Source organism: Geotrypetes seraphini, chromosome 7 (assembly GCF_902459505.1).
Source record: "Geotrypetes seraphini chromosome 7, aGeoSer1.1, whole genome shotgun sequence".
NCBI classification, from domain to species: domain Eukaryota; kingdom Metazoa; phylum Chordata; class Amphibia; order Gymnophiona; family Dermophiidae; genus Geotrypetes; species Geotrypetes seraphini.
In genome coordinates this window covers 161,196,962-161,222,361 of record NC_047090.1, presented here as the reverse complement: position 1 = coordinate 161,222,361, position 25,400 = coordinate 161,196,962, and the positions used below count along the sequence as shown (strand labels likewise).

The 25,400-nt window shown below is 44.6% G+C and overlaps 1 protein-coding gene across 3 annotated transcripts in view; it reads right to left on the bottom strand.

The window, feature by feature from the left end:
* HSP90AA1 (heat shock protein 90 alpha family class A member 1) overlaps positions 1-25,400 on the bottom strand; it is a 109,617-nt gene that overhangs the window by 49,035 nt on the left and 35,182 nt on the right. Inside the window, exon 1 of one of the 3 annotated variants that reach the window (XM_033951372.1) lies at positions 13,676-13,880. The exons of 1 other annotated variant lie outside the window; for it this stretch is intronic. The gene's annotated coding sequence lies outside the window, so the exon portion shown is untranslated. Of the gene's footprint in view, positions 1-13,675; positions 13,881-25,400 lie in introns of those variants that run through there. One more of the 3 variants, XM_033951373.1, reaches the window with a different exon arrangement.

Below are 25,400 nucleotides of genomic sequence, written 5' to 3'. Positions count from 1 at the left end.
ACATTTGATTTGCCTGGATAAGAGTGGAAATAAAGTGCTCCAAATCATCTTTCCCCCAAGTTGTGAGTTTGCAAGAGACAGGCCGTAATACCAAAGAGGGATGAATTTTCATGTTGATCAATCCCTGGGTGAGCAAATGTGGAGACACTGAGAACCACAGTGGCTTGCCCATTGAAAACCCCTCAGATCTGCATACCATACACGGCATGGCAAAATGAGCTACCAGGATCATCATGCCTTGAAAGTGAGCCATGGGATGAAATATACCTGCAATCATCGGTCCAGGAAAAAACTTAAAGAAGAGTACCCAGAGGCCAGTAAAGAGCAAACGTGTCTACTCCTGACTCCTACTCCCAGCGTCTGCTGAAGAACCTAGGAAGCTTGCATTTGGAAATGAGAAGAGGTCTAGTTCTAGGAAATCTCATCTATACACCATAAGCTGGATAGCCTGAGTGGATAGTTCCCAATTTCCGTGTTGTAGAAGAGTCCTGCTGAGAAAGTCTGTCTAAACATTTTTTTCCTGACTCACAATGTAAGGTGCCGAGAAAAAGAGGAAAATGAACTACCGAAGCAGAACCCTTGCCTCTACCGGGAACCGAGGACCTCGTGTATCTCTGTGGCTGTTGAAAAAAATGCCACCACCATGACAGTTTCCTAAAATACCCTCATTGGACAGTCCGGAAGGATGACCTGAAACACCAGAAGCGCTAGCCTGATCATCCATAACTCCTGAAGATTGAGCGAGCACAGAGTCTACTGCCGAAACTAGACTTCTTGCACCGAGGATGGAAGGTACTGAGCCTCCCAACCCAGAATGTCACCTTTGGTGACTATGAGATAGCTCTGTGAAGATGGTAGCATGACTTTGAACAGATTGATTTCGCTGAGCCACCAACATATACTGAGCTATGTTCGATGAGACCAGAAGATAGTACAATTACAGCCTTCAGATACTGGGAAGTATCGGAACAGACGCGACCGCTGCAGCATTCTCGCGATAAAGAGAGCCCAAGGACACACTTTCAGGGTCGCCACCATGGATCCTAGAACCTGTACATAATCCCATATTGTCATCTGGGTGACTGAAGAATAAGGCTAATTGCCCCAGTCCCTGGGAAAAAGACACATTCCCCACCTTAGTGTTAAACACCCCGAGAAGCTCCAATGATTAGAACAGGATAAGAGTTCTTTAGAAAGTGGAACATCCACCCCAAAAATTGAAGAGAAATCACACGTTTATGTCACTGTCAAAGTGTCCTGTCCAGAAGACGCCTGAATCAACCAGTCAACCAATAAAGGATCTATCTGAATCTCCTTTTTGCAATGAAACACCACTGCCACTCCCATCACTGTGAAAATGTCTTAGGAGCCGTGGCTAGTCCAAATGGCATCTGCCGAAACAGATATTGATGGCCAAGGATGTCAAAGCGAAGATACCACTGATGCGGTGGCTATATGGGAATATGTAAATAGGCTTCTGTGAGACTGAGTACTGCAAGGAACTCTTCCCTGTTGGCCCGCTGTAATGACTGATCTCACAATTTCCCTTCAGAAAAGTCCAACTTTGAGAACATAATTGACACTTATGAGATCCATAACCTGTGTGACCAGCCCCCTACTTGGGCACTATAAAGTAAATGGAATAACTTCCATTGCTCTCTTTGTTCCGTAGGAAGTGGAACTACTGTCCCAAGTTCCAGTAACACTTGAAGGGGGCATCCCCCAAAACCTGGAATGGGAGAGGAGGATTCAAAGCTGCAATCATCCTGAGAAATGTCCAAAACCATTAACCATACATCATCTTTCCCATTCCTCCCTCCCCCCACGAGAAAACCTAATGAGCTGGCAAAGGTTAACACTGAAATCAACCATACATGAAGCAACTAGCCGCTTCATAAAATCAGTAAATAAACGACAAAGAAACAATAAACCCCAACGGTTCACCGCGGAGATCTCGCACCTCATTAAGGAGAAGAAAAAAGTGTTTCTCTCCTACAAGCGCACGGAGAAAAGAGAGGCAAAAGTAGAATATAGGACCAGGTCTAAAGCGGTCAAAATGGCAGTTAGGGAGGCAAACTTCGAGTGGAAGAACTTCTGGCAAAAAACATTAAAAAGGGGGACAAATCCTTTTTCAGGTATATTAGTGACTGAAAAAGGAACACAGGCGGGATAGTACACCTTAGAAGACCGGACGGAAGTTACATGGAAGCAGATTCCGATAAAGCCGAACTACTGAATGAATACTTCTGCTCAGTCTTCACCTGTGAGGCACCGGGACACAGTCCACAGTTGAAGGCAACACAAAGCACAGAAGACCCGTTTCAGAATTTTGAGTTCACACCAGGTGAAGTTTACAGTGAACTGGCAAGACTCAAGGTGAACAAAGCCATGGGACCAGACAATTTGCACCCAAGAGTGCTCAGAGAATTGAGCGATGTCCTGGCGAAACCGTTGGCTGAGCTATTCAATTTCTCCCTAAGTAAGGGGAAAGTTCCCCTGGACTGGAAATTAGCTAATGTCGTTCCTCTGCATAAAAAGGGTTGCAGGGCAGAGGCTGCGAATTATAGACCGGTGAGTCTTACATCAATAGTGTGCAAACTCATGGAAACACTAATTAAAAGCAAATTGGACACGATCTTGAATGAAGGGAATCTTCGGGATCCCAGTCAGCATGGATTCACCAAGGGTAGGTCCTGCCAATCCAATCTCATCAGCTTCTTTGACTGGGTAACAAGTTGGACTTGGGAGAGTCTTTGGACGTCGTGTACCTGGACTTCAGTAAAGCTTTTGACAGTGTCCCACACCGCAGACTGCTAAGCAAGATGGAATCGATGGGGTTAGGAGAGACACTAACTGCATGGGTCAATGATTGGCTGAGTGGCAGACTTCAGAGGGTGGTGGTTAATGGTACCCTCTCTAAAACATCGGAGGTGACCAGTGGAGTGCCGCAGGGCTCGGTCCTGGGTCCACTCCTTTTCAATATATTCATAGGGGATCTGACTCAAGGGCTTCAAGGTAAAATAACACTATTCGCCGATGACGCCAAACTATGTAATATAGTAAGTGAATGCAGTTTACAGAATTATATGGCGCAGGACCTGCTTACATTGGAAAGTTGGTCCTCAACCTGGCAGCTAGGCTTCAATGCTAAGAAATGTAAGGTCATGCACCTCGGAAGCAGAAATCCATGCAGGACGTACTTCTTGAACGGAGAAACTTTAACTAGGACTTCAGCAGAACGAGATTTAGGAGTAATCAGTGCAGACATGAAAACTGCCAATCAAGTGGAGAAGGCTTCATCTAAGGCAAGGCAGATATTGGGTTGTATCAATAGAAGTGTCGTCAGCCAAAAGCCTGAAGTCATAATGCTGTTGTACAGGGCCATGGTGAGACCTCATCTGGAGTACTGTGTGCAATTCTGGAGGCCACATTACAGTAAAGATGTGCGCAGAATTGAATCGGTTCAACGGACGGTCACCAGGATGATTTCGGGGCTCAAGGGTCTCTCGTATGAAGAGAGACTGAACAAATTGCAGCTCTACACTCTTGAGGAACGTAGGGAGAGGGGAGACATGATCGAAACATTTAAGTACCTCACGGGACGTGTCGAAGTGGAAGATGATATTTTCTTTCTCAAGGGACCCTCAGCCACAAGAGGGCACCCACTCAAACTCAGGGGCGGAAAATTTCATGGCGACACCAGAAAGTATTTCTTCACAGAGAGAGTGGTTGATCATTGGAACAAGCTTCCAGTGCAGGTGATCGAGGCAGACAGCGTGCCAGACTTTAAGAATAAATGGGATACCCATGTGGGATCCCTACGAGGGTCAAGATAAGGAAATTGGGTCATTAGGGCATAGACAGGGGGTGGGTAAGTAGAGTGGGCAGACATGATGGGCTGTAGCCCTTTTCTGCCGTCATCTTCTATGTTTCTAAGGTAGACAAGATCCCTTCAGAGTGAAGCTTGGAAGGACGAGATACGGGCTGGACGACAGAGGTAAATGCAGGATGAAAAAGGAACTCTCCTGTGATAAACCCAGGTTTGCGGTGTAAGAAACACAGAAACATGATGGCAGATAAGGAAAAATTATGTTCTTCTTACCTGTTAATTTTCTTTCCTTTAGACATAGCAGATGAATCCAGAGACCAACGGGATAGCACACATCTACCAGCAGGCGGAGATAGAGAAACTGATTAACAGGTGGTCCTATTGGCTAGCACGCCTCTTGCATCCTCAGTATTGCTCCTTGCCCAAGCATCAGTAACCAACAAAACGCTTAGCATGTAAAAAACTTCTTTCCCATTTCAAGAGGTAATAATGTAGAATACAACAAACAATAAGACATTGAAAATTGTAAAAGAAAAAAACTGACAGTGAATATCCAAAAAGGGTGGGGCTCTGGATTCATCTGCTGCGTCTAAAGGAAAGAAAATTAACAGGTAAGAACATAAGTTTTCATTCCTTAGCAACAGATGAATCCAGAGACCAACGGGATGTAGCAAAGCAATCCTCAATCTGGGTGGGAAGCAAACGCCGCTTCTGCAACAACCGAAGCACTAAACGCATCCACCGCAAGCGCCCCCACATCCAACTAATAATGCGGAGATAACAGTTACTTACCGTAACAGTTATCCAGGGATAGCAGGCAGCTATTCTCACGTATGGGCGACGTCATCCGACGGTGCCCGGATGCGGACGCCTCACAAGCAGACTTCCTTAAAGAAACTCGAAGTTTCGAGTCGCCCGCACCGCGCATGCCTTCCCGCCCTGAAGGTGCGTCTCCTCAGTTCAGACAGCTAGCAGAGAAGCCAACCAGGGGAGGTGGGTGGATTGTGAGAATAGCTGCCTGCTGTCCCTGGACAACACCTGTTACGGTAAGTAACTGTGCTTTAATCCAGGACAAGCAGGCAGGTATTCTCACATATGGGTGACCTCCAAGCTAACCAGAATGGTGGGAGTGTTGGCAATTTAGGAGAATAAATTTTGCAATACTGTTTGGCCAAACTGTCCATCCCGTCTGGAGAAAGTATCCAGACAATAGTGAGAATTGAAGGTATGAACCGAGAACCAAGTAGCAGCCTTGCAAATTTCCTCAACAGGTGTAGATCTGAGGAAAGCTACTGAAGCTGCCATTGCTCTGACCTTATGGGCTGTGACTTTACTGTGAAGGGGTAATCCAGCCTGGGCATAGCAGAATGAGATACAAGCCACCATCCAGTTGGAGATGGTACGCTTAGAGATAGGATGGCCTAACTTGTTTGGATCGGAGACAAAAAGTTGAGGAGCAGTTCTGTGTGGTTTGGTGCGTAACAAGTAGAAGGCCAAAGCACGTTTACAATCCAGAGTATGAAAAGCAACTTCTCCAGGATGAGAATGAGGCTTTGGAAAAACACTGGAAGAACAATGGATTGGTTGAGATGAAATTCCGAGACCATTTTAGGGAGGAATTTAGGATGAGTATGAAGAACCACTTTATCATGATGGAAGACAGTGAAAGGTAGATCAGCAACTAAAGCTTGCAGCTCACTGACTCTTCGAGCAGAAGTGAGGGCAATGAAAAATACCACTTTCCAAGTGAGATACTTGAGATGAGCCGTATCAATTGGTTCAAATGGAGGCTTCATTAATTGAATAAAGGACAACATTGAGGTCCCAAACCACAGGAGGTGGTTTGAGAGGAGGTCGACATTGAAAAGTCCTTTCATGAATCTGGATGAGCAGAGAGGGGTTTCCCTTCAATAGGCTGATGGAAAGCCGCAATTGCACTGAGATGGACTCGGATCAATGTAGACTTGAGGCCAGAATTGGATAAGTGCAAAAGGTAGTCCAAAACAGAAGAGAAGGAGGAAAGTTGAGGCTCCTTATGATGAGAAAAACACCAGGTAGAAAATCTAGTCCACTCTTGGTGATAGCATTGTCTAGTGGTAGACTTCCTAGAAGCTTCTAAAACATCTTATAGGTTGGGAAAACTGAAGAGGAGTTATGTTGAGAGGTACCAAGCTGTCAGGTGGAGCAACTGCACGTTGGGATGAAACAGAGATCCTCGACTCTGTGTAAGCAGAGAAGGAAAAACTGGTAGAAGGTATGGCTCCCTGCTGCTGAGTTGAAGTAGAAGGGAGTACCAGGGTTGTCTCGGCCACCGAGGAGCGATTAGAATCATGGTGGCATGATCGTTCTTCAACTTGACCAGAGTCTTGAGGATGAGAGGGAATGGAGGAAACGCATAGAGAAAAAGATGCGTCCATTCCAGAAGAAACGCATCTGCCTCGAAGCGATTAAATCCTGGAGCAGAACTGAGGCAGTTTGTGGTTGTGGGGAGCTGCAAAGATCTATCTGAGGCGTTCCCCATTGTGAAAAAAATGTGATGAAGAGGCAGGGAATGGAGTGTCCATTCGTGAAGTTGTAGAAGACGACTCAAATTGTTTGCTATGCAATTTTCCACCCCTTGAATGTAGATAGCTTTGAGGAAAGTGTTGTGGCGGATTGCCCAGTCCCAAACCTTCAGAGTTTCCTCACAAAGGGAGGCAGATCCCGTCCCTCCGTGTTTGTTGACATAATACATGGAGACTTTGTTGTCTGTTCGAATGAGGACTACTTGGTCGTGAAGCAGATGTTGAAAAGCGTGGAGAGCTTTGAATCTCGCTCTGAGTTCCAACAGATTGATGCGACACTGACGATCCGTACGAGTCCAGAGGCCTTGAGTACGGAGACCATCGAGATGTGCGCCCCAAGCGTAGATCGAAGAGTATGTCATGAGGACCTTTTGATGAGGGGGCATTTGAAAAAGCAAGCCTTTGGAAAGATTGGAAGAGAGCATCCACCAACGGAGAGACTGTTTCAATGAAGGAGTGACCGATGTGTTGAGAAAGAGGGTCGCAAACTTGCGTCCATTGAGTTGCCAGGGTCCACTGAGGAATTCTGAGGTGAAGTCTGGCAAAAGGAATCATGTGTACTGTGGAGGCCATGTGACCCAGAAGTACCATCATGTGTCTCGCTGAAATGGAGGAGTGGGAAGACACTGTATGACAGAGGTGACGAAGAGCTTCCAATTGTTGCTGCGGAAGAAGTGCTCTGAGTTGGATAGTGTCTAGAACAGCTCCAATGAATTGTAGATTCTGTGAAGGCTTAAGTTGAGATTTAGAAAAGTTGATTTCGAATCCCAAACTTTGGAGGAACCAGGTAGTCCATTGGGTCGCTAGAATAACCCCTTGAGATGTTGAATCTTTGATGAGCCAGTCGTCGAGGTAGGGAAATACCTGAAGCACATGGTTCCGAAGGGCGGCACTCTGTATTAATAATGCAGATTCCCCACCCGAAATCCAAGATATTGACGGGAGGCCGGATGTATGGGAACATGAGTGTAGTCCTCCATGAGATCCAGAGATCCAGTCGTTCTGCTCGAGAAGGGGATAAAAGGATGCCAGGGACAACATGCAAAACTTTGACTAGAAAGGGGTTGAGAGCCCTGAGATCCAGAATGGGTCGCAGATCGCCCATCTTCTTCGGAACAAGTAAAATCTCTTGTTCTGCTGTTCCAAAGAACTGGCTCGATAGCATGGAGGCGAAGCAGAGCTTGAGCTTCCTGAAGAAGAAGGGTGGTCTGGGATGGACTGGAAGGATACTCTCTTGAAGGAAGGTCCGGAGGAACCTGATTGAAATGAAGAGTATCCTTCCTTAATGATGGTAAGTACCCAGAGGTCTGATGTAATTGTCGTCCAGTGGTAAAAAAGATGGGAACGACCTCCTATAGGGGAAAAAGAAGGCAGAGGCAGAACGACGGAAGTTATGCTCTGTTCCAAGCAGTCAAAAATGCTGAGTAGGCTTAGGTGCAGCAGAAGGTCGAAGTTTATGCTGCTGTTTTTGAGGCTGCTGCTTCTTAAGAGGAGGACGAGTATAAGAAGCCTGCCTCAGAGCAAAACGCTGCTGATAAATAGGAGGAGGGCGTGCAGGTTTAGCAGAAGTTGACGTTGGCTTAGGTCTGACAATAGAAGCAAAGGACTTTTCATGGTCAGACAATTTCTTGGTGGCTGCCTCGATAGATTCATCAAAGAGGTCATTGCCCTCTCAAGGAATATTAGCTAGGCAGTCCTGAAGGTTAGGGTCCATGTCGATGGTACGAAGCCAGGCAAGACGACGCATAGCCACTGAAAAAGCAGCTGCTCTAGCAGATAACTCGAAGGCTTCATAAGATGACTGGAGAAGATGTAAACGAAGTTGAAATAAAGAAATAACTTCTTGAAACTCAAAGTGCTTTTGAGTATCCAAATAACTGTGGAAGTAGAGAAATAAGAAACTCAAAATAAGTAATAAAATGAAAATTATAATTAAGGACTTTAGAAGACATCATAGCATTTTGATAGATGCGACGTCCACATTTGTCCATAGTTTTCCCTTCTCTTCCAGGGGGTACGATAGCATAGACTTTGGAAGGATGGGATTCTCTTCAAAGAGGACTCAACAAGCAGGGATTGATGAGATAACAGAGTTGTCAAACCCTTTGCTGTGTACAGTTTTATAGCGAGAATCCAATTTTCCTGGAACAGCTGGTAAGGAAAAAGGAGTCTCCATGCACCGACCAAAAGTCTGATTTAAAAGCTTATGAAGAGGAAGCTTAAGTGACTCAGCCGGAGGTTGAGGAAGATGCATGACCGAGATACTCCTTGGAGTGTTTGGAGCCAGTATCTAATTGAAGATCCAAGTCCACAGCCATCTGACGGAGAAAAGATGAAAATGAGTTGATCCGCCAGGGCTTTGCCTCGAGAAGGACTAGAGGACGTCGAGGCAGCCTGTGTCGAAGATGAAGCTTCAGCATGTAAAAAGGCATCAGATGAATATGGTGATTTGGACGAGGCAATCGAAAGTAGAATACTCTCGAGGTCTGGCATGGGAGATCTCTAACGAGGAGTATGTGGAGTAGAACAAGGCTTAGTGGAAGAACCATGTCTGGAAGTATGGCTCGATGAAGGCCTCAAGCGGTGATGAGAACTGTGCCTGGAAGCAGATCTCGAAGAGCGATGAGACCTCGAATAACGAAGAGAGGTAGAGGAACCTCGATGCACTCTCAAAGACTCTGCTCCTTGTATAGAGTGTGAGGAATCCTGTCGAGGCACATGCAAAGATTCTGCTCCTTGCTGAACATGCTTAGATTCCAGACCAGGACACTCGTAGAGACTCTGCTCCCTGCAAAGAGTGTGGAGGATCAGACTGAGGCAAGGAAAGTGGCTCGACCTCATGGGAATCTGCTACATGCCCAGGCTGGATAAGAGGGAGAAGCTTTGGTTCCATGTTAGTAAGGAACTGAACGATGTGCTTCTCCAATAAGGTCTGGAAGGAAGTCCACAAAAATGGATCCGCGTCTGAAACCGGTCCACTTGCCTTGGCTGGAGGTTCCTTCGGGGTAGTGTGATTGTGCTTCAACTTGGTAGTCTTAGGCACTTTAATGACTACCGCTGGAACAGTCTGCTGGCTATCTGACCTGAGGAAACAGGGGAAGATACAGATGTCGATGAAGTAAGAGCCGCTGCAAAAGACGAAGGTCTGATGAGGCTCGAGGTGGAAGCAGTAGAAGCTGGAGGACCATCGGCCAAAGTCGAGGCCACCTTGGAAGTCGGTCATCTTCGAAGTCGAGGGTTCAGAAGAATCCATTCCGAAAAGCTTGTCCACCAGGATACGACGACGCTTAAAAGCACAAGACTGAAGCGTTTGGCAAGGCAGGCACAATCTAGGATGATGCTTAGGCCCAAGGCACTTGAGGCAGCGACGGTGAGGGTCCGTAATAGAGATCGCGCGCTGACACTTGCTACACTTCTTGAAGCCCGTAGCAGGCCGAGACATAGAAGTGAAAACAGCCGCCGCAAGATTGAAGTCATCGGGCCGCGACTAAGAGCGATGCTTGAGGAGCCTACCAAATAATTCGAGCCCTGAGATACCGGGACCCACCAGAATAAAAGCGACTGCTGTAGCGTTATAATGGGAAAGCAAGCTGAAGTTCTCAATGGAGTCAGCAACATGGATCCTAGAACCTGAACAGAATCTCATACTCTTGGTCATGGTGACCGAAGAAGAATGCAAACCTGAGACTGTGACCCATCGCCCTAGTCTCTGGGAAGAAACATATTTCTCTCCTATATGAATAAAAACATTTCCCCGATATACCTATAAATAGTGCAGGAGAAAAGAGCGCTGTGCAAATTCAAAGATTCACATCCAAAGAACTGAGGAAAGAAACCACCCTTTTTGTGTCAGTCAAATGGCCCGACTGGAAGACGTCCGAATCAAGCAGCCAGTCAAGAAGAAAGTAGGTGAATCGCCTGGTAGTGCCAAAACGGTACCACTGCCCACATATTCTCCCAGTTTTTCTGCAGAAATATGTAACCCTGAGAAACTAATTCAGCAGAATGGGATCGAGCCTGCCCAATGCCCCCCGTGTTGGGCACCATGCAGTAAGGGACGTCAGAGAGAAGGCTCCAGTTCAAGCGTAGGACATGCGTATGAGCCTCTGCTCACAGCTTTGTGCACTGCAGCACTGAGAAAGAGAGAGCTGGCCCAAAGACAATGCCACATTGATTGCACCGTGGACCGGCAGCTGAAGAGCACTGTCTGGGGTCCAATGCACATGCCGGCCCTGCGAACGGGCAAGAAATTTTTGCAGACCGGCACCGGTCCACGGACTGGCAGTTGAACACTGGCTTACAGGATGTGCTCCTCTTCGTGAAAGGCACGTCCTGTAGACAGTCAGCTGGTGCCAGCATATCTCCTCTTCCCCAGTGTACCGCTGCACATCTGAAACCTCAGGAGGCACACAGTTTGCAATACACTGTTGAATCTCAAACTGTTGCGATACACTGTTGTAGAGGAGAAAGAATAACTTAAATTCAAATTGGGAAAATCCAAAATGGCCACTTTAGGTTCTATTTTTTTTAGAATAAAACAGCCTGAAAAAAAAATTAATGATCCCTAAAATATGGCCATTTTTGGATTTTAGGGAAGACAGGGATTACGGCACACTCTAAAACCCATTTTAGAGATGCCCCCCCCCCAAAAAAAAATAAAAATAAGTCACTGATTCAGGTCATAAGCCCCTTACTCACTGTGCCACGAGGTGCTGTGTATTACTGCAATGGAAGCTGAAACAGCTAACAGGGATATCCTCTGCAAGCATGCAAACTGAACTGCTGGTCTTCTGACTGCTCCACTGGACCGAGACCTATACCTGACACACAATAAGACGGCCCTGATCCTGGGCGTGCCTCCACGGAGCCACGCAGCCTGCACTCAGACCCACTAGCAGACAAACCTGGGGGTGAGCCAGTTCCCAAGGGAATGGTCCCTGAGCCGCAAACTGAAGTGCAAGCTGTCCAAAGAGTGCAATGACACGCAGTCAACCCCCTAGAACCAGACTTTACACAAAGTCTGATCACCCACAGCCAGATCTGTCCCTGCAGGGAACCTCTGTAGCACAAGGGCAGAATTTGCAAACAAAAAGACCAAGATTAAATAAAAATAAACAGGAGCAGAAAATACAAGCTCCTACAGTCTGGCTTGTAGGAAAGAAATTGTCCTGAAGTAAGAGAGATGGGTCTGAAAACATTGTCTAAAGCTCCCTACAAGCTGTCTGGCAACCATAGGAAAATAACCCACCTGTCCAGGAATAGAGTGGAATTGTAAAAGTATAGCTATAACTGGCACCAAAAATGGTGTAACTGGATATAATTTATAAACTGATTTGATATTTGTCATATCTGCAAGCTTAGCTTTTTAGTTTTCCAATATAAGTACAGACTGTGAATATTCCTTTACCTACCATGTCACTCTTGTATACTATAAGTGCAGTTTAGTGTTTTGAGTTATTTAAAGGAAAAAAATGTTTATTAAAGCCAGGTCCCACTAACATACAGGAAACTGGATACAGTATACAGTAAAAAGATACAGCTTTACCTAAAAACTAGACATCTTTCTAACTAAGGGCAAACTCACATTTACTTTGAGAGGGGGTGGCACAGTGGTTAAAGCTATAGCCTCAGTACCCTGAGTTTGTGGGTTCAAACCCATGCTGCTCTTAGTGACCCTGGGCAAGTCAGTTAATCCCCCCATTGCCCCAGGTACATTAGATAGATTGTGAGCCCACTTGGACAGACAGGGAAAATGCTTGAGTACCTAAATAAATTCATGTAAAAACTGTTCCGAAATCCTTTGGGAGAATGGTATAGAAAATTTAATAAATAGTGGTGGCTAGAATACTTGGGGAAAGGGATAAGGAAGGAAAGACATTAATCAAAGGACACACACAGGATCCCTATTTAGAAAATAAGTTTAAGTGATCAACTGGCTACCTTGTTGGCTCATAGATGTTGGTATCTACTTGGTAACTAGGCAAATCCTTCAAGTTATATCCTGTAACTCACCTTGAGCTACAAGTTAAAAAGCACAAGCTAAATCTAAAAACTTTTAGAAATTCTGGAGTACCTGGGTTACCAAGATTCATTTTGTACCTGGACCCCACCAAAATGTATCAAGGTTAAATATTTTCTTCTTCAAATTAAGGCTATTTTGTCAAGTTTCAATCTGGTCTAGAAAGCAGGCAGTGCATAGCTTAAATAGACGGGGCAACTTTTTTTTCAGGTCTAAGTATTATCAATATGCTTTACGGAGCCAGTCCGCCCCCCCAAAAAAATTACTTCTCAATTAAAGAATCAAGCTATGCTGTCCCCGCAGGCAGCTTTCTAGAACTACAAGCTTCTAGAAGTTACCTGGCCTTTCTCTACCCACAAGAGCAAAATCACTTAGCTACCGGTAGATCTATTTTATCTCATCCATGCAAGCTCACTTATGAGCACTTTCATATAAAGACCAGCGGTTATAACTATTCCGTTGGTTTAGTTCAGGGTTTCTCCTATTCCTACCCTAAACACTTTGATCACGTAAGCGTTTCTAGGCGATATCTGGGTACAATGCTTAGTGAAAACGTTACGTTCCAAATTTCCTGCGATTGCGCCCCATCCCCTATCGAAGGAAGTGTGCGTGTCCCCCTCTCTCCCATCCCTATCGATGGACGTTGGCGTGTGTGTCCCCCCCCCCCCCAATGATGTGGTTGTGAGATATTAAAAAAGAGGGGAGGGAGAAGACTAGCCAAGACCATCACCACACGCAAAATGGAACGGCTCATAAGCCTTCTTTCTCTTTTCAGTCATCCCTTTCTTCCAGTCCTTCGTTACCTGATAAGACCTCGATAAATTATTCTCTTTTAGAAAAGAAACGGAATCAGTCATACTGAGATTGCTTATGTGCTTAAATTCACGTTTTATTATTCTCAACACTAGGGTCGATACATTCCACCGTTCACCGCAATTTATACTCTTTCATTTACCATTTAACTTGCATTTATATTTATTTTTGTAAAGATATCTCTAGGTGAAAGCATAGTTTCGAAACACTAAAAGCCGGGGGGGGGGGGAAGAGATAGATTACACCCGCAAACTCAGTTTATTAAGCTATGAAATTCACTAACAAGAAAAGACATTTTGATTTCCAGATTATTCACTAAGACCTAAAAAGCGCAAGTCATTGAATAACCATAAAAACTATTCATAAACCAATCACGTTGTTCTAAACCCATAATCATTTACCATGCCTCTACCTAAACTACCTATAATGCCCCTGAAAAACTGCGCTTACCTTATCACACTGCTGTACTACTCCAATAATGAATGGCTCACACACTTACGTATCAAGTGACAGTTTAAGGGAGCGTCTTACGACAATTATATACTGCCGGTACCAAACAAAACGCCTCAGACTTTCCAGAAGCGTCTGGAATGTTCAGGGACAGCGAAGAAGCCGGCGGAGCGGGGTTCTGCAGAACACAGTTCCAACCGCCCCCAGGCCGCCGTGCGCAAGCGCATTGTAATACCATTCAGTGCTTTGCCAACGTCCGAATAATATGGAAAACGCTAGAAATTTGTAGAGAACACCACATTAGTCATTTACGGTGATGTAATCTGTTGATGCATAAAGGATGAAATGGTGTGTTGGCCGTGTTAGTCCATTTTCCAAAGTAATAGAAAGACATTTAAAAAAAAAACAAAGAAAGGCATTTTATGATGAGCTTTCTAAGATAATAACCCTTCAGATCAGAAAAAAACAAATGTTGACAAATATCAGTATATATAAGGAAAACATGAAAGCATTTCAGGGAGAGGTGGGTAAGTGGGCAGGAGAGAGGAAGGTGACAGAACAGTTTTAAATGTCTTTACAGTGGGAAGCATCTGAAAGAAAGCCAAAGGGAGTCTAGATAAAGCTAGATGGCAGGGATAGGATGGACAACCAGCTATCTTAGATGATGAACCCCCTGCAAGAACTGAGCAACATCAGGATGAGCCACCAAAGATGACCAACTGTCCTGGGATCTAAGTGAGAGCCCAGCAATTGTAAGGCTAGTATAATCTTTCCCATGGGAATAAAGAGTATCAGCAAGATCGGAACAAACAGATCCACCTGGTCTTGGATTTACCAATATTGGAAGGCCTTCCACACCGTAGCATACACCAACCCCCTTGACAACTTCTTAGACTTTAGAAGAGAATCAACATAGGCAGAACATCTCATATGTCCAAAGGTCATATGCTCAAGAGCCCTGCCGGAAGAGCAAAAGCCCTGGAACTGGCATAGTAACTAGACCCTGTGTGAAAGGGTTTGAAGAAGTGCACAACCCAAAGGTTGCGACCCAAATGCCTGTGCGAACTAGCTGAGGCCACCAGCATAACGTAGCCAAGAAGAACCAAAATCCTCTTAAGCACACGGTTACCAACTGCCCAGGAGTAAAAACAGCCAGGAGAAAACTCCTGCTGCCAGAACTGCACAAGCATGTCGAGCCATCCACTTCCGGGCTCAGAACTTCGACGGAAGAAGTAAAGCACCTTCCTGTATCATGAAGTGGCCATGAGATCGATGCAGGGACTCCCCAGCACTTCACAATCATCTGAAATGCCTATGGGAACTGGATCCACTTGCCCACATCCAGAGACCGTCCGCTGAGGAGGTCTGCTTGCACATTGACCACTCTCTCCACGTGCGCTTCTGTCAACACCAGGAAAAGACATTCTGCCCAAGAAAAAGAAGGTGGGCTTCCTGAGCCAGAGGAACCCTCTTGGTCCCTCCCATCTAGTGTGGCAACCATGAAGCCTAGAACTTGAAGATAATCCCACGCCAAAGGAGCTGGCTGCTCCAAAAGTTCAGAAATCTGGGCATACAGTTTCTGTCTGTGAGCCTTGGACAGGTAGACACAGCCCACAGCTGTATCAAAGAGGACTCTTAAGTATGCCAATGACCGACCGCATGGTCTTCATTTGAAAGCAGAGAATCCTGAGAGCCGCATTCACATGTTGAAGATCCAGAATAGGCCTCCAATCTGAGCCTTTCTTTGGCACAATACAGTATACAGAGTATCTTTCTGAGCCTGAGAGGTCGTATGACACCGGCTCTCTAGCTTGAATATCCAGAAAGTGGTGAACAGTAGCCTGGACTCTGAGCGCCTTGTCTGGCCATCCAGATAGAGAATCCACGAACCAATCTGACAGAAGCTGGGCAAATTCCAGCTTGTATCCTGATCGAATAATGTCCAAGATCCACTGGGCTGCTGTAATGCGCATCCAAGCAGGCAGAAACTCCGAGATCTGGCCCCCTATCCACAGAGGGGAATTTGGCATCCTAGTGCATTGGTGTCTTTCTGGCAGGGTGTGCAGGATGGGCGGCGGAAGGTTGGTAACACCTGTAGCCCACATACTGACCTCGAAAGCTCTGGGAAAATCTCTGCGATGTGGAATGTGCATAATGTCTGAAGCCCCGAAAATTAGAACGCCTGGAACTCCTGGAGGGTCTGGGTCTACTATCAGACAGGGACTTTGGGTGACGGTCCAATACCGAATCCATGAGGTTATCCAGGCCTTTGCCAAAAAATAACTGCCCTTAAAAGACAGCCTTGTTAAAGTTGCCTTGGAAATGGAATCACCAGCCCACTGCCTGACCCAGAGCAGTCAGCAGGCCGAAATGGATTACGCTGTCATTTTAAGCATGCTTGACTATTGTAACATCATTTATTTGGGAACTTTTAAGAAAACCCTTCATAGACTCCGAGTTATTCAAAATTTGGCAGTTCGATTGATTTTTGGTTTGAAAAAATGGGAACATAAGTCCCTATTATCAAAAACTAAACTAGCTGCTGGCAGGCCTGCCTCCATCAGAATGGTGGGCCTGCCCCTTCCACTGCATTGTGGGATACACCAGGGAGGGGCTAAGGGTCTGATTGGCCCAGGCACTTAAGGCCCCGCCCATAAGAGGGGCCTTAGGCATCTGGGCCAACTGGAATCATAGGCCCCCCCTGTGCATCCCATCTGTCTGGCCAACAAACAAGATTACAAGGGTTCGGGGGGGGGGGGTTGGCTACCCGATCAACCGTGAGGGAGTGTTCTGGACAGGAGGAATTGGGCATCCCTCCTGCCGAAGGTCTACCGAGGGGGATGGGGGTTCTGGCAGAAGGGATTGAGCATCCCTCTTACTGGGTTTGTTATGGAGGGGGGTGCCGGGCAGGAGGGACTTGGCATCCCTCCTGCCTTGTTTGTTCCGGGGTGGGGGTGGCCACAGCTTCAGCCGCTAAACTTATCGCTGCAAGGAGATCCCTTGCCACGATAAGCTCAGCGGCTGTGTCTACGTACAATGGAGGCTAGCATTTTGCTAGTCTACATTGTAAGTGTCTCCCGCTGGCCTAGGGAGACACGTACAGCTGCCTAGGCCCGCCTAAGGCTACTTCCAGGCCAAACCACGCCCGCGCCTAGCCTTAGGCAAGCTTAGGCAGGCTTGTGCACCTCCCTAGGCTCCAGGAGGCACCTCCAATGCAGGCGGCCTGCCTTGGGAGGTTTTTTTTTTTAAAGTGTGTCCCGATTGGCTGGCTAGACAGAGGTAGGACGCCTACCGCTGCCTACAATCGGGACACCATTTATAGAAACTGGGCCTTTGTGTCTAATTTATTTAAAATAGCAGGAATCTTCTCTTATTCTCAAGAGAGGAACTCTCATACTGGAAAAACCTTTCCTTAACTAATATCCAGGGAAATAGAACCTCCTTGGATATTAGATATATGTCCATTTGTGTTAGGGACCAACAGAAGCTCGGTTTTACTTGGGTTCAGGCAAAGTTTGTTGTTTTTAGCCCATTCTTGAATTGATGTTAGATAGGTAGTCAGTTTATTCAGAGCTGTGGGCAAATCGGGTTCAGTGGGTATGAATAGCTGTACTTAGTACAAAAGGTTGTACTAATTCAAAAAAATTTCAGTACCCCGATAGGTTTTGTTGGGCTGTAGTGACTGGACAAAATTGCTGTTTTGTGTTAAGCGGAGCATAGCACTCTGAAGGTGGCTTCTATTCAGCTGCCTGTCGAATTAATAAATGTACTTGATTTTGTTTGAGACCCTAGGGAACATTCACATGAAATTTTGTTAAATTTGGAGGAGGTCGAATGACCCTAATGAAATTTTTGAAGTTTTTGTATTGAGTAAACAAACCATCACTAATGTAGTGAATGTGCTCTAAAACAGATAAAAATGTCCTTCAAAAATGCTCAATTAACTTTCTCAGAAATCTGCACAACTATTGTGTCATGGCACTGATCATGCGTGTACAAAAACATTGGATATCAGGATTGCATACAGTAAACAACAAAAGGTGTAGTATTGTCTATTTTCCCAATGAAACCCCTGCACTGCATCCTGAGCAATAAAGAAATAATTCTCAGCAAGTCCATCAAAAAGATGACATGACCCTCCTGTACATTTTTTTTTTTTTTAATTTACTTCAGATAGGCCAGGGGTGTCAAACTCAATCACACAAGGGGCAAAAATCTAAAACATAGAATACAGTGAATGGCCTTGTCCCTGCAGTAAAGTATCTGCCGAGCATTGCTTCCCTTCCTACCCCTTCCGGTCAGCAGCCTTCCTCACGATTGCGCGTCCAGCAACCCCCTCCCTCCCGATCATCTCGGTCCAGGCATCTCTTTCCCTCATCGGGCCATCTCCATCCCTTCCCCTCACCTTCGCTTGCACTTTTCAGAGTTTTCTCTCTCCGAGTGGCCTGGACACCATAGCCTTCTCACAAGTCACGTGCAGCTGCCCTGAAATTTCTCCTCTGATTCGAGTTACCAGGCAGAAAGAGGAAGTTGCATCAAAGGAGAAGTTTCGGGGCAGCCGTGCATGACTTGTGAGAAGGCTTTGATATCCGGGCCGCTCAGAGAAAACTTTGATTCTGAAAAGCGCCTGCAAAGGTGACAGGAAAGGAGGGAGATGTTCCGACGAGAGAAAGAGGTTGAGTGGTGCCGAAGGGAAGTGGAGATCTAGGGAGGAGAGAAAGGAACAGACGCTGAAGAGAAATGGGGAGGAGAGAGGAGAAGTAGATGCTGCATGGAAGTGGGGGAGGGAGAGGGGAGAAGACCCTGCATGGAAGAGGGGAGGAGAGAGGAACAGAAGCTTGAAGGAAGTGGAGAGGAGAAAGAGGGGAGCAGTCACTGGAAGGAAGTGGGGAGGAGAGAGGGGAAAAGATGCTGAAGGAAAGTGGAGAGAGAGAGGAGCACATGCTGGATGGAAGGAGGGAATAAATAAAAAAGGGCACATGCTAGATTGGGGGAAGAGGATAGAGTTAGTGAGATACTGGAAGGAGTGAGAGAAAGAGGTGGCAAGCTGTAGGTAGACACAATGAAAGGGAAATTTAGGACTGGAAAGTAAGAAAGTAGACAAGAGGTAAAAAACAAATTGAGAAGAGCAGAAAAGAATAGGGAGAGGAGAGAGAGATACCAGAGCATTGGGGAAGGGGAGGAGACAGATACCAGATCTGAAGGGAGGAAAGGAGGAGAAATATGCTAATACCATCCAGGGGAGGAAGAGATGGAAGGGAAAAAGACAGAGATGCCAAACCATGGGGGAAGTGGAGGGAAGAAAATGGATGCTAGACCAATGAGGGGGTATGTAGAGATGGAAGGGAGAGGCAGATAGTTTCTGGTAGAGGCATAGAAATAGAGCAGATGCCATATGGAAGAGGCAGAGAGAAGGCAGACAGTGGATGGAAGGAAGAGAATGACGAGAAGATGAGGAAAGCAGAAACCAGACAACAAAGGTAGAAAAATTTTTTTATTTCTTTTCTTTTTTGCTTTAGGATAAAATAGTATTGTAGCTGTGTTGATAAATGTTTATAAACAAAGCCCTGCCAGCTGAAGATCTTTTCCTCTAGTTCATCAGTCAGAACTCTGATTTATAAAATGACAATTATACAGAATATTGATTCGGACCCTGACTCCAACTGGCACAACTGGGTAACCCTTTCTGAATCCACTTACCGCGCTCTTGCTCCCCTCTGTACTAAACCTATCTTCCACTCCCGCAAAGCTCCCTGGTATCTTCCATATCATAGGGAATTGAAGCAGAAATGTTGAGCACTGGAGCGTAAATGGAAAAAATCGAAATCCCCTTCTGACAGACAATCCTGGAGAGACAATATCAAATTCTACAACACGGTATTGACAAAAGCAAGAAAAAATTTATATGGTGACAAAATCACCAGATCAAAAAACCAAACTAGTACACTGTTCAACATCTGGCGTAATTTAACCTCAAAAAATGACTCCACCTACCCCTTCTCTCCACCATCTGCTAACGACCTAGCCAAATTTTTTAACGATAAGATAATTACCATAAGAAGCTCTTTCCCCCAACTATCTCCTACAATTCTCTACCTCCCAACGACTCCAACCCTATCCCTGCTGATAGATCCTGGACTGCCTTCGAAATAGCCTCCGAATCCCAGATCTCTAAACTTTGTCTCAAATTGAAATCCTGCAAATGTATCCTAGATCCTTTCCCATCCTACCTTTACGATAACATTCCTGCGCAGGCCATCTCCTCCCTCACCAATCTTGTAAACTCTGCCCTACTATCTGGCCTGTTCTCTACAGAAATGGGACACATTGCCTTATCCCCTCTTTTGAAAAAAGCTGATCTCGAACCCTCCTCACCATCGAACTACCGCCCCATAGCAAATATCCCCCTCCAAACTGCTTGAGTCCATAGTCGCTACCCAGCTATCTTCTTATCTAGAGAGATTCTCCATTCTCTCCCCCTATCAACATGGCTTTAGACCCAGCTTCAGCACCGAGTCCCTCCTTGTCTCCCTAATATCAAAGGTGCAACAACTACATTCTCAAAACAAATTCGCTGTTCTGTTACAATTCGACTTCTCTGCTGCTTTTGATGTCGTCCACCACGACATACTACTTTATCAACTTTCCGAGATAGGAATTGATTCCACCGTTCTTAATTGGTTTTCAAACTTCCTTTGCTCTCGCTCCTACACTGTCAACTCTAATGGCACCATGTCCACTCCTTGGTCTCCTTTTTGCGGTGTCCCTCAGGGATCACCCCTTTCCCCTATCCTTTTTAATATCTATATGTCCTCATTGAAGCTCTTCCAGCTTTCCCCCCTTGAAACAATCTACAAAAATAAAATAGCCCCAACAATAATCCAAACAATTTCTCCTAAAAAGCAAAAAAATCCTTGGTACAATTCTACTCTCGCTTTACTAAAACGACAGTTATGTTCAGCAGAACGCAAATGGCGCTCCAAACCCACACAAAATAATTTGGACAATTATAAACAGCACTCTCAATATTACCGTCAAATGATTAATAATACAAAGAAACAATACTACACTAAAAAAATCTCCAAAACTATGAATTCTTCATCTCTTTTCAAAATTCTAAAGCAATTAACGATTTTCAAACACAAACCAGCAATTTCAACAGAAGATACTCCTTCTGCCAACTGTCTAGCAAGCTTCTTTCAAACTAAAATTACATCAATTAGATCAAGTATAACTAACAAAGTTCCTACTTGTCCCGACAAGAATAGTTTTAACATATCCACAGCCAGTGCTATCTCTGATACCAAAGATGAAGATCAAAAAAGATATATGTCATTAAAGGCAACATGTTCAAAGTTTATTCTTCCATCTTTAAAAGAAATAGAACATTTATTTCAATCTATAAAACTTAAAGGTTCCAAAATTGAATCCTTTCCGCCTTTTCTACTTAAACATTATTTTTAAATATTTGGACCAGTTATTCTCCAAATTATTCACAAAAGTCTGTCTACTTCATCTCTCCCAATTGAATGGAAACACTCTGTTCTCCTTCCGATTATTAAGGACTCAAAAATCAGTCTCAACGTTAGTTCAAATTATCGTCCAATAGCCAATCTTCCTTTTTTAGCAAAACTAACAGAAAAAGTAGTATTTCAGCAATTGTCAGACTTCGTTGACAAAACTCGGGTTTTGCATCCTAACCAATCAGGATTTCGTAAAAATCATTCAACAGAGCATTCCCTTGTAGGTCTCGTCACATCTATTCACTATTATTTGGACCAACATAAATCTGTCATACTCATTTCCCTAGATTTAGCAGCAGTATTTGACACAATTGACCATCATTTACTACTTCAACGACTCTCCTCCATCGGTCTAAATGACCAAGTTCTTGAATGGTTTCGATCATATTTTACAGATAGATTCTCAACGGTGTACTTCAAAAATTCTTTTTCAGAACCTTATCAAACTAACTACGGAGTTCCGCAAGGTTCTATACTGTCTCCTTTACTGTTTAACATCTACTTGGCCCCTCTTTTAACCCTTTGTCAGTCCATCAGGTTCATAGTATATGCTTATGCAGATGATTTTCAACTTCTGCACACTATTGATCCCACAAGTTCACACGACATTTCTAACATTAACCAAAAGCTAGCCAAAATCCATGACTGGCTAAATGTCAATAAACTATCCCTAAGCATCAACAAAACTACTACTGTGCTCTTTTCAGGGAAAGAAGGAATACAACTTATTAACCCAATCTTAATCGATAATAAGCCACTCAATCAAACTAACAACACAAAAATTCTGGGAGTACTAATAGATAATAAACTCACGTTTCATTCGCACATCAGTGCATTAGTTAAAAATTGTTTCTACAAGTTGAGGATGATACGATCACTAGTCCCCCTCCTTTATAAACTCTCCCTTAATACACTAGTTCATTCCCTAGTAATATCTAAACTAGATTATTGTAATTCTTTATTAAAAGGGACATATTTAAAAGACATAAGGCGTCTTCAACTTATACAAAACACAGCAATAAAGATAATTTCAGGCTCAAAAAAAATTTGACCATGTTACACCTTTACTGCAAAAAGCTCACTGGTTGCCAATAACATATAGGATTACATATAAAATAGCTCTTCTAGTCTTCAAGACAATACAGACCAACACACCGGCATTTATAGATAGGCTTCTGATTCCACATAACCCTTAACGTTCCTTCCTTGAAAATTAACGGAACACGCCGTGCTTCTATCTTTTCTGTAACAGCTCCGATGACTTGGAATTCTCTTCCTTTATATATAAGACTTGAACAAGATTTGCAGAAATTTAAGAGTAGCTTAAAGTGCCTTCTTTTTAAAGAAGCCTTTAACTGAAAATATAACGATTTCTGCCATCTCCAAAACAAGATTTCCAATAGCTCTCTTATTCGACCCCACTTCTGCCAGCAATCCTCTTCTTCTACCCTCCTAATGTACTTTCCTTATATGTACTTTTTCTTCAAAAAATTGTATTTCCTCCCCTCTTTCCTATTGTTTCCCGTGGTTTAAAAAAGCAATTACCCATGTAGGTCTGATTAATGTATTATGTATAAGTGATTTCTCTAAAATCATATTTTTATTTTTTGTACAACACTTTGTAATTTGGAAAAGCGTTCAATCAAATAATATGAATAAACTTGATTGAAACTTGATTACACATACGCCGACGATATCCTTGTCCTTCTTGAAACAGACCAGAACCTCACCAACCTCCACGATAACATAACATCCTGCATAATGAGACTCCACTCCTGGTCCCTCTCGGTACAGATGAAACTAAATGAATCAAAAACAAAATTACTCTGGCTCGGCCCAAAGTTAGAACACCTGTCCACCCTCTTCGCACTGCCCTCAGGCACTGCCTTACACCTTGAGTTCTCAAGCAAGGTCCTTGGCATCATTATCGATTCCTCTCTCTCTCTCTCAACGACCACCTCAACTCCTTGACAAAATCATGCTTTTTCAGCCTCCACATGCTAAGGAAAGCAAGACCCTTCTTCCGCCAAAAACATTTCGCTGTCCTTGTCCAATCCATCATCCTCTCCAAACTTGACTATTGTAATGCCATTTACCTATGCTTAACAAAAAAAAGCCTCCAAAGACTCCAGCTTATTCAGAACACGGCAGCCAAGCTGATTTTTGCAAAACGTAAATCTGACCATGTCTCCCCACTCCTGGCCAATATTCATTGGCTCCCAGTGATTTCCAGAGTCCAATTCAAATGCTCTTGCCTGGCTTTTATGATTATTCACGGCATCCTTCCTTCCCTAATCCCACTTTCTTTTAACTCCTCGTGCCCTGACTCCACCAGGACCGCCCATAAATTAAAACTATCCTTCCCCTTCCTACATGGTATTCTCCACGCAGGTAAACTGGAAAAATCACTTCTTTTCAAAATCATAGGTCTCTGGAATGACCTTACTATCCCGCTGCGGAACCTGAGCCCCCTCCATTTATTCCGCAAGCAACTAAAAACCTGGCTCTTCTCTAACATGTAATTTATTTTCCCTTACTTTTCCACTCGATTTATAAACTTATGTAAACCTTTTCCTACCCTTTCTCATTTTTAAGTTCTTGTAAACCGTGCCAAGCTCTACTTCCGTGGAGATGATGCGGTATATAAACTTAAGGTTTAGTTTAGTTTATACTTTATTAAAATAAGTTCAGTATAAAACTATTTGAGGCTTGTGCGGATGGGATCAGATGGTTTGCAGGGACGGGCACTGAGCTCACAGAGACGGGGTGGGGACAGGGACTGAGTTTGTGGGGTTGGGAACCGAGCTCTCGGGGACAGGGACCCAGTTCCAAGGGACAGGGTGGAGACTAGAACAATTTTTTCTCTATGTCATTCTCTAAGAAAGATCACCTTATTTCCATTTTCTATTTATAAATGTTTATCAACAAAGCTACAATACTATTTCATCTTTTAAAAAATTCTTTTTTTTTTTTTACTTTTGTCATTTCTAGTTTCTGCTTTCCTCATCTTCCCTTCATAGAAACATGATGGCAGATAAAGATCAAATGGCCCATCTAGTCTGCCCATCCGCAGTAACCATTATCTCTTTCTCTCTTCGAGAGATCCCACATGCCTATCCCAAGCCCTTTTGAATTCACTCACTTCCATTCAGCGTCTGCCCTCACTCTCCCTTCCATCTAGCATCTGCCATATTTCTTTGCCCCTTCCATCTACTATCTGTCCTCTTCTCCCTTCCATATGCCCTTTCTTTCTATGCCCCTTCCATAAATTGTCTATCCTCTCCCCTTTCATCCAGCCTGTGCCCCCTTTCTTTTTTACATGATTTATTGCACCTTCACTCCTCTCCATTTTCTCTTTCTCCCCTCCCCCCTGGCCTATGTTCTGCAATGTCTATTTTCTCCTTTCCTTCCCCACATCACCCCATCCCATGCTCTGGAACTTCTGTCTCTTCTTCTCTCTCTCTCCCCTCACTTTTTCCTTTACCCCATGGGTTGGCATCTCTCTCCTCTCCTTTCCTCTCCCCAGGTCTGTTATCTTAGTCTCCTTCCCTTCCATCTCTCCCACCTCACAGTCTGGCATATCTGTTTTCTTCTCTCCCCCCTCCCCCCCCCACCCAATGCTCTGGCATTTTTCTTCTCTCCATCCCTCCTCTCTCCTTCATGGTCCAGCATCTCTCTGTCCTCACCCTTCTCTTCCCTTTTATTTTCTGCAGTTCCCACTCCATGGTCTGGCATTTCTGTCTCATTCCCTTCCATCTCTCTCTCCCCTCCCCCTGTGGTTTGAAGTCTTTCCCCATTGCTTCTATTCCATTCCCTTCCCTCCCTCACCCCGTGGTCTGGCATCTCTCTCCTCTCCCTTCCTTTACCTGGACTGACTTCGTCTTCCTTCTTTCTTCCACCATCCTAATTTAGCTTCTTCCTTTACCCCTCCCTCCCCCCAACTGAGTGCAAAATTTCTCCCCCAGTTCCCCTATGGGATGGATATCTCGCCTTTCTTTTCTCCTCTAGGGCAGGCTGCCGCTTCCAATCTTCGGGCCACCAGTAGCATCAGTCAGCTGAATATGCTGCCTTTGGCAGTCCTGAAAGTACTCCCTCAGCATCAACATCCTGTCCCCACAGAGGCAAAGCTTCCGGGCCACTGAAGTGTTGAAGATTTCTTGGAATTTACAGGTGTGTGACAGTTGTCACCGATGATATGAAAA